Raw genomic sequence first — 15,974 nt, forward strand, 5'->3', positions numbered from 1 at the left:
ACATAGCTACTGGTACATACCCTCAGCCCCGAGGGAGAACTACTCCCTCCTCGTCATGGAGAGCACCGGGATGATGAAGATGGCCACCAGAGAGGGATTGCCCCCTCCGGCAGGGTGCCAGAACGGGTCTAGATTGGCTTTCGGTGGCTACGGAGGCTTCTGGCGGCGGAACTCCCGATCTATTGTGCTCCCCGATGGTTTTAGGGTATATGGAGATATACAGGCGAAAGAAGTACGTCAGGCGGGCCACGAGGGGCCCACGAGGGTGGAGGGCGCGCCCCCTACCTCGTGGTTCCCTCGTTTCTTTCCTGACGTGCACTCCAAGTCCATCAGGTTGCTTTCCTTCCAAAAATAAGTTCCGTGAAGTTTCAGGTCAATTGGACTCCGTTTGATTTTCCTTTTCTACGATACTCTAAAACAAGGAAAAAACAGAAACTGGTACTGGGCTCTGGGTTAATAGGTTAGTCCCAAAAATCATATAAAATAGCATATAAATGCATATAAAACATCCAAGGTTGATAATATAATAGCATGTTACAATCAAAAATTATAGATACGTTGGAGACGTATCAGCTCCCACCTTCTCCTATCCCACCCGCGCGCCTTGGATCGGCCGCTGGCCCCGCCTCGCCAACCGCACGCACCACCCCGCCTGGGCCACCAGCGTCCCCACGCGCCTCCGCTAGTCTACCCGCCTCCGCGTCCTGTGAACCCGCGCACGCACCTGATAGCTCCCATGCATCCACTCCATGTGCGCCACCTGTATCGGCCCTCCCACCCCGCGCTGTTCCAGTCGACCCTCCGGCTAACCAACACCGCATGCGCACCCATAGCAAGTCCGGTTTGCTCAGCCCAAAACTCTCCACGTCACCACCTCATGCATCAGTCCTATTGCTTCCTCTTATCGCGTAGCCCTCCATGGAGCAATCAAAAATTATAGATACGTTGGAGACGTATCAAGCATCCCCAAGCTTAATTCCTGCTCATCCTCAAGTAGGAAAATGATAAAAACAGAATTTTTGATGCGGAGTGCTACTTGGCATAATTTTACTTAATTCTTATTAATTGTGGTATGAATATTCAGATCCAAAAGATTCAAGAAAAAAGTTCATATTGACATAAAAATAATAATACTTCAAGCATACTAACAAAGCAATTATGTCTTCTCAAAATAGCATGGCTAAAGAAAGTTATCCCTACAAAATCATATAGTCTGGCTATGCTCTATCTTCACTACACAAAATATTTAAATCATGCACAACCCCGATGACTAGCCAAGCAATTGTTTCATACTTTTGACATTCTCAAAACTTTATCAATTTTCACGCAATACATGAGCGTGAGCCATGGATATAGCACTATAGGTGGAATAGAGTGGTGGTTGTGGAGAAGCCAAAAAGGAGAAGATAGTATCACATCAACTAGGTGTATCAACGAGCTATGGAGATGCCCATCAATAGATATCAATGTGAGTGAGTAGGGATTTCCATGCAACGGATGCACTAGAGCCATAAGTATATGAAAGCTCAAAAAGAAACTAAGTGGGTGTGCATCCAATTTGCTTGCTCATGAAGACCTAGGGCATTTTAAGGAAGCTCATCATTGGAATATACAAGCCAAGTTCTATAATGAAAGATTCCCACTAGTATATGAAAGTGATAACATGAGAGACTCTCTACTATGAAGATCATGGTGCTACTTTGAAGCACAAGTGTGGTAAAAGGATAGTAACATTGTCCCTTCTCTCTTTTTCTCTCATTTTTTTATTTGGGTCTTTTCTCTCTTTTTATGGCCTCTTTTCTTTCTCCTTTTTTTTATTTTTCGTCCGGAGTCTCATCCCGACTTGTGGGGGAATCATAGTCTCCATCATCCTTTCCTCACTGGGACAATGCTCTAATAATGATGATCATCACACTTTTATTTTTCTTACAACTCGATACTTAGAACAAAATATGACTCTATGTGAATGCCTCCGGCGGTGTACCGGGATATGCAATGATGCATGAGTGATAAGTATGAAAGAATTATGACCGGTGGCTTTGCCACAAATAGTATGTCAACTACATGATCATGCTAAGCAACATGACAATGATGGAGTGTGTCATAATAAACGGAACGGTGGAAAGTTGCAAGGCAATATATCTCAGAATGGCTATGGAAATGCCATAATAGGTAGGTATGGTGGCTGTTTTGAGGAAGGTATATGGTGGATGTATGATACCGGCGAAAGGTGCGCGGTATTTGAGAGGCTAGCAAAGCTGGAAGGGTGAGAGTGCGTATAACCCATGGACTCAACATTAGTCATAAAGAACTCATATACTTATTGCAAAAATCTACAAGTTATCAAAGAAAAGTATTACACGCATGCTCCTAGGGGAATAGATTGGTAGGAAAAGACCATCGCTCGTCCCCGACGCCACTCATAAGGAAGACAATCAATAAATAAATCATGTTCCGACTTCATCACATAACGGTTCACCATACGTGCATGCTAGGGGAATCACAAACTTCAACACAAGTATTTCTAAAATTCACAACTACTCAACTAGCATGACTTTAATATCACCATCTCCATATCTTAAAACAATTATCAAGTATCAAACTTATCATAGTATTCAACACACTCATAAGAAAGTTTTATTATTAATCTTGCATACCAAGCATATTAGGATTTTAAGCAAATTACCATGCTATTAAGACTCTCAAAATAATCTAAGTGAAGCATGAGAGATCAATAGTTTCTATAAAACAAATCCACCACCGTGCTCTAAATGAAATAAGTGAAGCACTAGCGCAAAATTATATAACTCAAAAGATATAAGTGAAGCACATAGAGTATTCTAACAAATTCCAAATAACGTATGGCTCTCTCAAAAGGTGTGTACAGAAAGGATGATTGTGGTAAACTAACAAGCAAATACTCAAATCATACAAGATGCTCCAAGCAAAACACATATCATGTGGTAAATAAAAATATAGCTCCAAGTAAAGTTACCGATAGAAGTAGACGAAAGAGGGGATGCCTTCCGGGGCATCCCCAAGCTTTGGCTTTAGGTGTCCTTAGATTATCTTGGGGGTGCCATGGGCATCCCAAAGCTTAGGCCCTTGCCACTCCTTGTTCCATAATCCATCAAATCTTTACCCAAAACTTGAAAACTTCACAACACAAAACTTAAAGTAGAAAATATCGTGAGCTCCGTTAGCAAAAGAAAACAAAAGACCACTTCAAGGTACTGTAATGAACTCATTCTTTATTTATATGGGTGTTATACCTACTGTATTCCAACTTCTCTATGGTTTATAAACTATTTTACTAGCCATAGATTCTTCAAAATAAGCAAACAACACACGAAAAACAGAATCTGTCAAAAACAGAACAGTCTGTAATAATCTGTAGCTAGCGCAATATCTGGAACCCAAAAAATGCTAAAATAAATTTATGTACATGAGGAATTTATCTATTAATCATGTTAAAAAAGAATTAACTAAATAGCACTCTCCAAATAAAAATGACAGCAGTTCTCGTGAGCGCTAAAGTTTCTGTTTTTTACTGCAAGTTCGACAAGACTTTCCCCAAGTCTTCCCAACAGTTCTACTTGGCACAAACACTAATTAAACACAAAAAACACAACCAAAACATAGATAGATAATTTATTAATTACTAAACAGGAGCAAAAAGCAAGGAATAAAAATAAAATTGGGTTGCCTCCCAACAAGCGCTATCGTTTAACGCCCCTAGCTAGGCATAACAAGCAAGAATAGATCTAGGTACTGCCATCTTTGGTAGGCAGTCCATAAGTGGCTCTTATAATAGATTCATAAGGTAATTTAATTTTCTTTCTAGGAAAGTGTTCCATGCCTTTCCTTAATGGAAATTGGAATCTAATATTTCCTTCCTTCATATCAATGATTGCACAAATCGTTTTAAGGAAAGGTCTACCAAGAATAATAGGACATGAAGGATTGCAATCTATGTCAAGAACAATAAAGTGTACGGGCACATAATTCCTATTTGAAACAATAAGAACATCATTAATTCTTCCCATAGGTTTCTTATTAGTGGAATCCACAAGGTGCAAGTTTAGAGAGCAATCATCAAAATCACGGAAACCTAACAAATCACATAAAGTCTTTGGAATCGTGGAAACACTAGCACCCAAATCACATAAAGCATAGCATTCACGATCTTTAATTTTAATTTTAATAGTTCGTTCCCACTCATCATAAAGTTTTCTAGGGATAGAAACTTCCAATTCAAGTATTTCTTCATAAGATTGCATCAAGGCATCAACGATATGTTTAGTAAACGCTTTATTTTGACTATAAGTGTGAGGAGAATTTAGCACGGATTGCAACAAGGAAATACAATCAATCAAAGAGCAATTTTCATAGTTAAATTCCTTGAAATCCATAATAGTAGGTTTAGCAACATCTAGGGTTTTAATTTCTTCAATCCCACTTTTATCAAATTTAGCATCAAGATCAGAAGAATCAGAATTCTTGGAACGCCTACTAGGTAAAGGTGGATCATATTCAGTCCCATCATTATCAAGATTCATATTGCAAAACAAAGATTTAATAGGGGACACATCAATAACTTTTAGATCTTCATCATTATTTTCATAGCAACTAGAAGAACACGCTTTTATAAAGGCATCTTTCTTCTTTTGCATGTCACACAAATCAACGAAGCTATCTAGATGGGTAGCGGAATCTTCACTAGGAAGGCCGGAGAACGGATCTTTCATAACAAGACTCAGCAAAGTAGCATTAATTTCACAAGATTCAGCATCGGTAAGAGGAGCAATCGGACTGCTAATAAAATCATTGTTGTTGGTATTGGTGAAGTCACACAATTTAGTATTATCTTGAGCCATCGTGACAAGCAAGCAAACTAACACACAAGCAAACAAAAAGCAAGCGGGCAAAAAGAGGCAAATAGAGAGGGAGGATAGAGAGAGAGGGCGAATAAAACGGCATAGGTGATGTGGGGGGGGGGGGAGAGGAAAACGAGAGGAAAATGGCAACTAATGTAATGCGGGAGATAAGGGTATGTGATGGGTACTTGGTATGTTGACTTTTGCGTAGGCCTCCCCAGCAACGGCGCCAGAAATCCTTCTTGCTACCTCTTTTATCACTGCGTTGGTTTTCCCCAAAGAGGAAGGGATGATACAGCAAAGTAGCATAAGTATTTCCCTCAGTTTTTGAGAACCAAGGTATCAATCCAGTAGGAGGCTACGCGCGAGTCCCTCGCACCTGCACAAAACAAATAAATCCTCGCAACCAACGCCAATAGGGGTTGTCAATCCCTATAGGGCCACTTACGAGAGTGAGATCTGATAGATATGATAAGATAATATTTTTGGTATTTTTATGATAAAGATGCAAAGTAAAATAAAGGCAAAGTAAATAGCAAAGTAAATAACTAAGTAGTAGGAGATTGATATGATAAAGATAGACCCGGGGGCCATAGGTTTCACTAGTGGCTTCTCCCGAGAGCATAAGTATTCTACGGTGGGTGAACAAATTACTGTTGAGCAATTGACAGAATTGAGCATAGTTATGAGAATATCTAGGTATGATCATGTACATAGGCATCACGTCCGAGACAACTAGACCGACTCCTGCCTGCATCTACTACTATTACTCCACTCATCGACCGGTATCCAGCATGCATCTAGAGTATTAAGTAAAAACAGAGTAACACCTTAAGCAAGATGACATGATGTAGAGGGATAGACTCATGCAATATGAAGAAAACCCCATCTTATTATCCTCGATGGCAACAATACAATACGTGCCTTGCTGCCCTTACTGTCACTGGGAAAGGACACCGCAAGATTGTACCAAAAGCTAAGCACTTCTCCCATTGCAAGAAAGATCAATCTAGTAGGCCAAACCAAACTGATAATTCGAAGAGACTTGCAAAGATAACCAATCATACATAAAAGAATTCAGAGAAGATTCAAATATTATTCATAGATAGACTTGATCATAAACCCACAATTCATTGGTCTCAACAAACACACCGCAAAAAGAAGATTACATCGAATAGATCTCCACAAGAGAGGGGGAGAACATTGTATTGAGATCCAAAAATAGAGAAGAAGCCATCTAGCTACTAACTATGGACCCGTAGGTCTGAAGTAAACTACTCACACTTCATTGGAGAGGCTATGGTGTTGATGTAGAAGCCCTCCGTGATCGATGCCCCTCTGGCAGAGCTCCGGAACAGGCCCCAAGATGGGATCTCGTGGATACAAAAAGTTGCGGCGGTGGAATTAGGGTTTTCGCTCCGTATCTGATCATTTGGGGGTACGTGGGTATATATAGGAGTAAGAACTACGTCAGTGGAGCAACAGGGGGCCCACGTGGGTGGAGGGCGCGCCTGGTAGGGTAGGGCGCGCCCGCTACCTCGTGGCCTCCTGTTACGTACCTTGACATAGGGTACAAGTCCCATGAGTTGTATTCGGTGAGAAAATCACGTTCCGGAAGGTTTCATTCCGTTTGGACTTCGTTTGATATTCCTTTTCTTCGAAACCCTAAAACAGGCAAAAACAGCAATTCTGGGCTGGGCCTCCGGTTAATAGGTTAGTCCCAAAAATAATATAAAAGTGGATAATAAAGCCCAATAATGTCCAAAACAGTAGATAATACAGCATGGAGCAATCAAAAATTATAGATACATTGGAGACGTATCACATGCCTACCGGTGAAGGGGAGACTCGGCTTGGTTCAGCTCTGAAGACTCGGCTACCGTAGAATACTTATGCTCTTGAGAGAATCCACCAGTGAAACCTATGGCCCCCCGGGTCTATCTTCATCATATTAATCTTCCAATACTTAGTTATTTCCTTTGCTTTTTTACTTTGCTTTTATTTTACTTTGCATCTTTATCATAAAAATACCAAAAATATTATCTTATCATATCTATCAGATCTCACTCTCATAAGTGGCCGTGTAGGGATTGACAACCCCTTATCGCGTTGGTTGCGATGATTTATTTGTTTTGTGCAGGTACGAGGGACTCACGCGTAGCCTCCTACTGGATTGATACCTTGGTTCTCGAAAACTGAGGGAAATACTTATGCTACTTTGCTGCATCATCCCTTCCTCTTCGAGGAAAACCAACGCAGTGGTCAAGACGTAGCTAGAAGGATTTCTGGCGCCGTTGCCGGGGAGGTTCGTGCAAGTCAAGATCTGACTCCCGACAACGAGCCATCTCTGGCGCCGTTGCGGGGGAGTCTACGCAAAAGTCAATATACCAAGTACCCATCACAATCCCTATCTCCCGCATTACATTATTTGCCACTTGCCTCTCGTTTTCCTCTCCCCCACTTCATCCTTGCCGTTTTATTCACCCTCTCTCTCTCTCTATCCTCCCTTTCTTTTCCCGTTTGCCTCTTTTTGTCTGCTTGCTTTTTGTTTGCTTGTGTGTTGGATTGCTTGCTTGTCTCGATGGCTCAAGATAACACTAAATTGTGTGACTTTACCAATACCAACAACAATGATTTCATTTGCACTCCGATTGCTCCTCTTACCGATGCTGAATCTTGTGAAACTAATACTGATTTGCTGAATCTTGTCATGAAAGACCCGTTTTTCGGCCTTCCTAGCGAAGATGCAGCTACCCATCTAAATAGCTTCGTTGATTTGTGTGATATGCAAAAGAAGAAAGATGTGGATAACGATATTGTTAAATTGAAGCTATTTACTTTTTCTCTTAGAGATCGTGCTAAAGCTTGGTTCTCGTCTTTTCCTAAAATTAGTATTGATTCATGGAATAAGTGCAAAGATGCTTTTATCTCTAAATATTTTCCTCCCGCTAAGATCATCTCCCTTAGAAACAATATTATGAATTTTAAGCAACTTGATCATGAACATGTTGCACAATCTTGGGAGAGGATGAAATTAATGATACGTAATTGCCCTACTCATGGTTTGAATTTGTGGATGATTATACAAATTTTTTATGCCGGATTGAATTTTGCTTCTAGAAATCTTTTAGATTCGGCCGCGGGAGGCACTTTTATGGAAATCACTTTAGGAGAAGCTACTAAACTCCTAGATAATATTATGGTTAATTATTCTCAATGGCATACTGAAAGATCTACTAATAAAAAGGTGCATGCGATAGAAGAAATTAATGTTTTGAGTGGAAAGATGGATGAACTTATGAAATTATTTGCTAGTAAAAGTGTTTCTTCTGATCCTAATGATATGTCCTTGTCTACTTTGATTGAGAATAATAACGAATCTATGGATGTGAATTTTGTTGGTAGGAACAATTTTGGTTACAACGCGTATAGAGGAAATTTTAATCCTAGGCCTTATCCTAGTAATCCCACTAATAAATATGGTAATTCCTACAACAATTCTTATGGAAATTATAATAAGATTCCCTCTGATTTTGAATCTAATATTAAATAATTTAATACTTCGCAAAAGAATTTCAATGCTTTGATTGAAGAAAAATTGCTTAAGATTGATGAGTTGGCTAGGAACGTTGATAGAATTTCTCTTGATGTTGATTCTTTGAAACTTAGATCTATTCCACCTAAGCATGATATCAATGAGTCTCTCAAAGCCATGAGAATTTCCATTGATGAGTGCAAATAAAGAACCGCTAGGATGCGTGCTAAGAAAGATGCCTTTATAAGAGCGTGTTCTTCTAGTTCCTATGAAAATAAAGATGAAGATCTAAAAGTTATTGATGTGTCCCCTATTAAATCTTTGTTTTGCAATATGAATCTTAATAATGATGGGACTGAATATGATCCACCTTTACCTAGAAGGCGTTCCAAGAATTCGGAGTTTTTAGATCTTGATGCTAAAATTGATGAAAGTGGGATTGAAGAAATTAAAACCCTAGATGTTGCTAAACCCCAGTATTTTCAAGGAATTTAATTATGAAAATTGCTATTTGATTGATTGTATTTCCTTGTTGCAATCCATGCTAAATTCTCCTCATGCTTATAGTCAAAATAAAGCGTTCACTAAACATATCGTTGATGCCTTGATGCAATCTTATGAAGAAAAACTTGAATTGGAAGTTTCAATCCCTAGAAAACTTTATGATGAGTGGGAACCAACTATTAAAATTAAGATTAATGATCATGTGTTCTATGCTTTATGTGATTTGGGTGCTAGTGTTTCCACGATTCCAAAGACTTTGTGTGATTTGTTAGGTTTCTGTGATTTTGATGATTGCTCTCTGAACTTGCACCTTGCGGATTCCACTATTAAGAAACCTATGGGAAGAATTAATGATGTTATTATTGTTGCAAATAGGAATTATGTGCCCGTAGATTTTATTGTTCTTGACATAGATTGCAATCCTTCATGTCCTATTATTCTTGGTAGACCTTCCCTTAGAACGATTGGTGCAATTATTGATATGAAGGAAGGAAATATTAGATTCCAATTTCCGTTAAGGAAAGGCATGGAACACTTTACTAGAAAGAATATTAAATTACCTGACGAATCTATTATGAGATCCACTTATGGATTGCCTACCAAAGATGGCAATACCTAGATCTATCCTTGCTTTTTATGCCTAGCTAGGGGCGTTAAACGATAGCGCTTGTTGGGAGGCAACCCAATTTCATTTTTATTCCTTGATTTTTGCTCATGTTTAGTACTAAATAATTTGTCTAGCCTCTGTTTAGGTTTTGTTTTTTGTGTTTAATTAGTGTTTGTGCCAAGTAGAACCGTTGGGAAGACTTGGGGAAAACCTTGATATCTTGCTGTAAAAAAACAGAAACTTTAGCGCTCACGAGAACTGCGGCCATTTTTATTTGGAAAGTTCTATTTAGTTAATTCTTTTTGAATATGATTAATAGATAAATTACTCACGTGCAGAAATTTATTTTAGAATTTTTGGGGTTCCAGATCTTGCTCTAGATACAGATTACTACAGACTGTTCTGTTTTTCGTGTGTTGTTTGCTTATTTTGATGAATCTATGGCTAGTAAAATAGTTCATAAACCATAGAGAAGTTGGAATAAAGTAGGTTTAACACCAATATAAATAAATAATGAGTTCATGACAGTACCTTGAAGTGGTATTTTGTTTTCTTTCGCTAACGGAGCTCACGAGATTTTCTATTTTAAGTTTTGTGTTGTGAAGTTTTCAAGTTTTGGGTAAAGATTTGATGGATTATGGAACAAGGAGTGGCAAGAGCCTAAGCTTGGGGATGCCCATGGCACCCCCAAGATAATCTAAGGACACCTAAAAGCCAAATCTTGGGGATGCCCTGGAAGCCATCCCCTCTTTTCGTCTACTTCTATCGGTAACTTTAGTTGGAGCTATATTTTTATTCACCACATGATATGTGTTTTGCTTGGAGCGTCTTGTATGATTTGAGTCTTTGCTTTTTTTTACCACAATCGTCCTTACTGTACACACCTTTTGAGAGAGCCATACATTATTTGGAATTTGTTAGAATACTCTATGTGCTTCACTTATATCATTTGTGTTATATAGTTTTGCTCTAGTACTTCAATTATATATTTTAGAGCACGGTGGTGGATTTGTTTTATAGAAACTATTGATCTCTCATGCTTCACTTAGATTATTTTGAGAGTCTTAAATAGCATGGTAATTTGCTTAAATAATCCTAATATTCTTGGTATTCAAGAATAGTAAAAACTTTCTTATGAGTGTGTTGAATACTATGAGAAGTTTGATGCTTGATAATTGTTTTGAGAAATGAAGATAGTGATATTAAAGTTTTGATAGTTGAGTAGTTGTGAATTTGAGAAATACTTGTGTTAAAGTTTGTGATTCCTGTAGCATGCACGCATGGTGAACCGTTATGTGATGAAGTCGGACCATGGTTTATTTATTGATTGTCTTCCTTATGAGTGGCGGTCGGGGACGAGCGATGGTCTTTTCCTACCAATCTATCCCCCTAGGAGCATGCGTGTAATACTTTGCTTTGATAACTTGTAGATTTTTGCAATAAGTATATGAGTTCTTTATGACTAATGTTGAGTCCATGGATTATACGCACTCTCACCCTTCCACCATTGCTAGCCTCTCTAATACCGCGCACCTTTCGCCGGTATCATACACCCACCATATACCTTCCTCAAAACAGCCACCATACCTACCTATTATGGCATTTCCATAGCCATTCCGAGATATATTGCCATGCAACTTTCCACTGTTCCGTTCATTATGACACACTCCATCATTGTCATATTGCTTGGCATGATCATGTAGTTGACATCGTATTTGTGGCAAAGCCACCATTCATAATTCTTTCATACATGTCCCTCATGAGTCATTGCATATCCCGGTACACTGCCAGAGGCACTCATATAGAGTCATATTTTGTTCTATGTATCAAGTTGTAATTGTTGAGTTGTAAGAAAATAAAAGTGTGATGATCATCATTATTAGAGCATTGTCCCAAAGTGAGGAAAGGATGATGGAGATTATGATTCCCCCACAAGTCAGGATGAGACTCCAGACGAAAGGAAAAAAAGAGAAAGAAAAGAGGCGATAAAAAAAGGCCCAAATAAAAAAATGAGAGAAAAAGAGAGAAGGGGCAATGCTACTATCCTGTTACCACACTTGTGCTTCAAAGTAGCACCATGATCTTCATAGTAGAGACTCTCTCATTTCATTACTTTCATATACTAGTGGGGATTTTTCATTATAGAACTTGGCTTGTATATTCCAATGATGGGATTTCTCAAATTGCCCTAGGTCTTCATGAGCAAGCGAGTTGGATGCAGACCCACTTACTTTCTTTTGTTGAGCTTTCATATACTTATAGCTCTAGTGCATCCGGTGCATGTCAATCCCTACTCACTCACAATGATATCTATTGATGGGCATCTCCATAGCCCGTTTATACGCCTAGTTGATGTGAGACTATCTTCTCCCTTTTTGTCTTCTCCACAACCACCCTTCTATTCCACCTATAGTGCTATATTCATGGCTCACGCTCATGTATTGCGTGAAGATTGAAAAAGTTTTGAGAATGTCAAAAGTATGAAACAATTGCTTGGCTTGTCATCGGGGTTGTGCATGATTTAAATACTTTGTGTGGTGAAGATAGAGCATAGCCAGACTATATGATTTTGTAGGGATAACTTTCTTTGGCCATGTTATTTTGAGGAGACATGGTTGCTTTATTAGTATGCTTGAATTATTATTATTTTTATGTCAATATGAACTTTTATCTTTAATCTTTCGGATCTGAATATTCATACCACAATTACGAAGAATTACAGTAAAATTATGCCAAGTAGCACTCCGCATCAAAAATTCTGTTTTTATCATTTACCTACTCGAGGACGAGCAGGAATTAAGCTTGGGGTTGCTTGATACGTCTCCAACGTATCTATAATTTTTGATTGCTCCATGCTATATTATCTACTGTTTTGGACATTATTGGGATTTATTATCCACTTTTATATTATTTTTTGGACTAACCTATTAATCGGAGGCCCAGCCCAGAATTGTTGTTGTTTTTTTTGCCTATTTTAGGGTTTTGAAGAAAAGGAATATCAAACGGAGTCCAAACGGAATGAAACCTTTGGGAACGTGATTTTCTCACCGAACATGATCCAGAGGACTTGGCCCCTATGTCAAGAAACGGATGCCACGAGGTAGGGGGGCATGCCTACCCCCTAGGCACGCCCTCCACCCTCGTGGGCCCCCTGTTGCTCCACCGACGTACTCCTTCCTCCTATATATACCTACGTACCCCAAACAATCAGATACGGAGCCAAAACCCTAATTCCACCGCCGCAACTTTATGTATCCGTGATATCCCATCTTGGGGCCCGTTCCGGATCTCCGCCGGAGGGGGCATTGATCACGGAGGGCTTCTACATCATCACCATAGCCCCTCCGATGAAGTGTGAGTAGTTTACCTCAGACCTACGGGTCCATAGTTATTAGCTAGATGGCTTCTTCTCTCTTTTGGATCTCAATACAATGTTCTCCCCCTCTCTTGTGGAGAACTATTCGATTTAATCTTCTTTTTGCGGTGTGTTTGTTGAGATCGATGAATTGTGGGTTCATGATCAAGTCTATCTATGAACAATATTTGAATCTTCTCTGAATTTTTTATGTATGATTGGTTATCTTTGCAAGTCTCTTCGAATTATCAGTTTGGTTTGGCCTGCTAGATTGATCTTTCTTGCAATGGGAGAAGTGCTTAGCTTTGGGTTCAATCTTGCGGTGTCCTTTCCCAGTGACAGTAGGGGCAGCAAGGCATGTATTGTATTGTTGTCATCGAGGATAACAAGATGGGGTTTTCATCATATTGCATGAGTTTATCCCTCTACATCATGTCATCTTGCTTAAGGCGTTACTCTGTTTTCATGAACTTAATACTCTAGATGCATGCTGGATAGCGGTCGACGAGTGGAGTAATAGTAGTAGATGCAGGCAGGAGTCGGTCTACTTGTCTCGGACGTGATGCCTATATACATGATCATACCTAGATATTCTCATAACTATGCTCAATTCTGTCAATTGCTCAACAGTAATTCGTTCACCCATCGTAGAATAATTATGCTCTTGAGAGAAGTCACTAGTGAAACCTATGGCCCCCGGGTCTATCTTCATCATAGTAATCTTCCAATACTTAGTTACTTCCTTTGCTTTTTTACTTTGCTTTTATTTTACTTTGCATCTTTATCATAAAAATACCAAAAATATTATCTTATCATATCTATCAGATCTAACTCTCGTAAGTGGCCGTGTAGGGATTGACAACCCCTTATCGCGTTGGTTGAGAGGATTTATTTGTTTTGTGCAGGTACAAGGGACTCGCGCGTAGCCTCCTATTGGATTGATGCCTTCGTTCTCAAAAACCGAGGGAAATACTTACGCTACTTTGCTGCATCATCCCTTCCTCTTCGGGGAAAACCAACGCAGTGCTCAAGATGTAGCAACAGCGCATCTTGGACTTTGGATCCATTGCGACACCACCACTGAGCTCGTTGCCTACTCCGACGCTGATTGGGCCGGCTGCCCCGACACACTTAAGTCCACCTCGGGCTACTTTGTTTACCTCGGCTGCAACCTCATCGCGTGGTCGTTGAAGCGGCATAACACCGTCCCCTGGTCCAGTGTCGAGGCCGAGTACCGGGCCTTCGCCAACGCCGTTGCCGATTCGGTGTGGTTGCGCCAACTCCTCGGTGAACTACATCAACCACCATCGCGTGCTACGGTGGTCTACTGCGACAACGTCAGCGCCATGTACATGTCGAGCAACCCGGTGCAACACCAAAGCACGAAGCACATTGAGATTGATCTCCACTTCGTGCGTGAGCGTGCCGCGTTGGGGGAGATACGCGTCCTCCATATCCCCACGAGCTCGCAGTTCGCTGACATCTTCACCAAGGGCTTGCCGATGCATGTCTTCCTCGACTTCCAGTCCAGTCTCAACATCGACGAACCCCATGTTTTGACTGCGCGGGGGAGGGGGGTGGTGTTGGAAGACCACTACACCATGCTCCCCAACTGGCTAACCTCGCCACCGCGTCACTAGGAGCCTCAACGGGCGTGCTCTACGTGCGTGCTTATCCCTACATGCCAGGAGGATTACTGGCCACGCCGTTGTACTCTCACACGATCTTCCTGCTTCCCCTCACTGTATCTGTATATAAATGTACACTTGAGTCATGAATAAAGCAGGGTGTGTGATTGCATAACTTAGCTTGTACTTGTTTCGATCGATGGCAAGAGAGACCTGTGTATAGATCAACAAAACAGTAATATATCCATTCTTACCCACCTTACTGAAGGAAATAGGCCCTAGAGGCAATAATAAAGTTGTTATTTATATTTCCTTATATCATGATAAATGTTCATTATTCATGCTAGAATTGTATTAACTGGAAACTTAGTACATGTGTGAATATATAGACAAACATAGTTTCACTAGTTTGCCTCTACTTGACTAGCTCATTGAATCAATGATGGCTATGTTTCCTAACCATAGACATGAGTTTTCATTTGATTAACGGGATCACATCATTAGAGAATAATGTGATTGACTTTACCCATCCGTTAGCTTAGCACAATGATCATTTAGTTTGTTGCTATTGCTTTATTCACGACTTATACATGTTCCTATGACTATGAGATTATGCAACTCCCGAGTACCGGAGGAACACTTTGTGTGCTACCAAACGTCACAACGTAACAGGGTGATTATAAAGGTGCTCTACAGGTGTCTCCGATGGTGCTTGTTGAGTTGGCATAGATCGAGATTACGATTTGTCACTCCGATTGTCGGAGAGGTATCTCTGGGCCCTCTCAGTAATGCACATCACTATAAGCCTTGAAAGTATTGTGACTAATGAGTTAGTTGCGGGATGATTCATTACGGAACGAGTAAAGAGACTTGCCGGTAACGATATTGAACTAGGTATAAGGATACCGACTAAGGGAGTCCTGGATTAGGGGGTGCTCGGATAACCGAACTATATCTTCAGCCGGACTCCTAGACTATGAAGATACAAGATTGAAGACTCCGTCCCGTGTCCGGAAGGGACTTTCCTTGGCATGGAAGGCAAGCTTGGCAATACGGATGTTCAGATCTCCTACCATTGTAACCGACTCTATGTAACCCTAACCCTCTCCGGTGTCTATATAAACCGGGGGGTTTTAGTCCGTAGGACAACATACACATCAACAATCATACCATAGGCTAGCTTCTAGGGTTTAGCCTCTCTGATCTCGTGGTAGATGTACTCTTGTACTACCCATATCATCAATATTAATCAAGCAGGACGTAGGGTTTTACCTCCATCGAGAGGGCCCGAACCTGGGTAAAACTTCGTGTCCCTTGTCTCCTGTTACCATCCGGCCTAGACGCACAGTTCGGGACCCCCTACCTGAGATCCGCCGGTTTTGACACCGACATTGGTGCTTTCACTGAGAGTTCCTCTGTGCCGTCGCCGTCAGGTCCGATGGCTCCTACGATCATCAATAGCGATGCA

This window comes from Triticum dicoccoides, chromosome 2A, assembly GCF_002162155.2.
Source record: "Triticum dicoccoides isolate Atlit2015 ecotype Zavitan chromosome 2A, WEW_v2.0, whole genome shotgun sequence".
Lineage (NCBI taxonomy): Eukaryota > Viridiplantae > Streptophyta > Magnoliopsida > Poales > Poaceae > Triticum > Triticum dicoccoides.